The sequence below is a fragment of the Rutidosis leptorrhynchoides genome, chromosome 2 (assembly GCF_046630445.1).
Source record: "Rutidosis leptorrhynchoides isolate AG116_Rl617_1_P2 chromosome 2, CSIRO_AGI_Rlap_v1, whole genome shotgun sequence".
In the NCBI taxonomy this organism is placed as follows: domain Eukaryota; kingdom Viridiplantae; phylum Streptophyta; class Magnoliopsida; order Asterales; family Asteraceae; genus Rutidosis; species Rutidosis leptorrhynchoides.
In genome coordinates this window covers 342,766,056-342,768,913 of record NC_092334.1, presented here as the reverse complement: position 1 = coordinate 342,768,913, position 2,858 = coordinate 342,766,056, and positions in this window count along the sequence as shown.

Sequence of the window (2,858 nt, the reverse complement as noted above, 5' to 3'; positions counted from 1 at the left end):
TGAAAACAAAATTACATATCCTTTATATCTAATCCATATACCAACGACCAAAAACACCTACAAACACTTTCATTTTTCAATTTTCTTCATCTAATTGATCTCTCTTAAGTTCCATCTTCAAGTTCTAAGTGTTCTTCATAAATTCCATAAGTATAGTTTCATAAAAATCAAGAATACTTCCAAGTTTGCAAGTCTACTTCCAAGCTTTCTAATCCATTCCAAGTAATCATCTAAGATCAAGGAACCTTTGTTATTTACAGTAGGTTATCTTTATAATTCAAGGTAATATTCATATTCAAACTTTGATTCAATTTCTACAACTATAACAATCTTATTTCGAGTGAAAATCTTACTTGAACTGTTTTCGTGTCATGATTCTGCTTCAAGAACTTTCAAGCCATCCAAGGATTCTTTGAAGCTAGATCCATTTTTCTCATTTCCAATAGTTTTATCTAGAAAACTTGATGTAGTAATGATGTTCATAACATCATCCGATTCATACATATAAAGCTATCTTATTCGAAGGTTTAAACTTGTAATCACTAGAATATAGTTTAGTTAATTCTAAACTTGTTCGCAAACAAAAGTTAATCCTTCTAACTTGACTTTTAAAATCAACTAAACACATGTTTTATATCTATATGATATGCTAACTTAATGATTTAAAACCTGAAAACACAATGAACACCATAAAATCGGATATAGGCCATCGTAGTGAAATCGGGGGCTGTTTTGGTTTGGATAATTAAAAACTATGATAAACTTTGATTTAAAAGTTGTTATTCTGGGAAAATGATTTTTCATATGAACATGAAACTATATCCAAAAATCTTGGTTAAACTCAAAGTGAAAGTATGTTTTTCAAAATGGTCATCAAGATGTCGTTCTTTCGACGGAAATGACTACCTCTTTAGTAATTGACATGTAATTTAAATTTCCGACTATAAACCTATAATTTTTCTGTTTGGATTCTTAAATTATAGTTCAATATGAAACCATAGAAATTTAATTCACTCAAAACGGATTTAAAATGAAGAAGTTATGGGTAAAACAAGATTGGATATTTTTGATCTTTTTAGCTACGGGAAATGTTTAACAAATCTATACAAATCATATCCTAGCTAACTTATATTGTATTATACATGTATTCTAATATATTATATAATCTTGGGATACCATAGACACGTATGCAAATGTTTTGACATATCATATCGACCCATGTATATATATTATTTGGAACAACCATAGACACTCTATATGCAGTAATATTGGAGTTAGCTATACATGGTTGAGGTTGATTCCAAAAATATATATACTTTGAGTTGTGATCTAGCCTGAGATGTGTATACACTGGGTCGTGGATTGATTCAAGATAATATATATCGATTTATTTTTGTACATCTAACTGTGGACAACTAGTTGTAGGTTACTAACGAGGACAGCTGACTTAATACACTCAAATCTTTAAAACATAATAAAAATGGTTGTAATTATATTTTGATCATACTTTGATATATATGTACATATTTGTATAGGTTCATGAATTGATCCGTGGCCAAGTCTTATTTCCGAGGAAGGAAATATCTGTGAAGTGCGTTATAGTCCCACTTTTAAAATCTAATATTTTTGGGATAAGAATACATGCAGATTTTATAAATGATTTACAAAATAGACACAAGTACGTGAAACTATATTCTATGGTTGAATTATCAAAATCGAATATGCCCCTTTTTATTAAGTCTGGTAATCTAAGAATTAGGGAACAGACACCCTAATTGACGCGAATCCTAAAGATAGATCTATTGGGTCTAACAAACCCTATCCAAAGTACCGGATGCTTTAGTACTTTGAAATTTATATCATATCCGAAGGGTGTCCCGGAATGATGGGGATATTCTTATATATGCATCTTGTTAATGTCGGTTACCAGGTGTTCACCATATGAATGATTTTTATCTCTATGTATGGGATGTGTATTGAAATATGAAATCTTGTGGTCTATTGTTACGATTATATATATAGGTTAAACCTATAACTCACCAACATTTTTGTTGACGTTTAAAGCATGTTTATTCTCAGGTGAATACTAAGAGCTTCCGCTGTTGCATACTAAAATAAGGACAAGATTTGGAGTCCATGTTTGTATGATACTGTGTAAAAACTGCATTCAAGAAACATATGTCGATGTAATATATTTCTATTGTAAACCATTATGTAATGGTCGTGTGTAAACAGTATATTTTAGATTATCATTATTTGATAATCTACGTAATGTTTTTAAAACCTTTATTGATAAAATAAAGGTTATGGTTGTTTTAAAAATGAATGCAGTCTTTGAAAAACGTCTCATATAGAGGTCAAAACCTCGCAACAAAATCAATTAATATGGAACGTTTATAATCAATATGAACGGGACATTCCAGTTGGTATCCGAGCGTTGGTCTTAGAGAACCAGAAAATTAGCATTATGTGTCTTATCGAGTTTGTTAGGATGCATTGGTGAGTCTGGACTTCGACCGTGTTTTCTTTAAAAATGATTGCTTAACATTTTTGTTGGAAACTATATATTATTAACATGTAAATATTATGTGATATATTAATCTCTTAACATGTTTGATATTGTGTGATAGATGTCTACCTCTAGCACAAATCCCATTGACTCACCTAATAATAACGAAGAGTCGAATATATATTGGCAAGATTCACAAGTTCCCGAAGAACCGGAAGAAGAGAAAACGGAACCGGAAGAAGAGGAACCGAAAGAAGAGGAACCGGAAGAAGAGGAACCGGAAGAAGAAGAGGTTCCGGAGGGGGGAATAGTAGGAACCACAGAAAATCGATCAAATAAAAGAAAATCC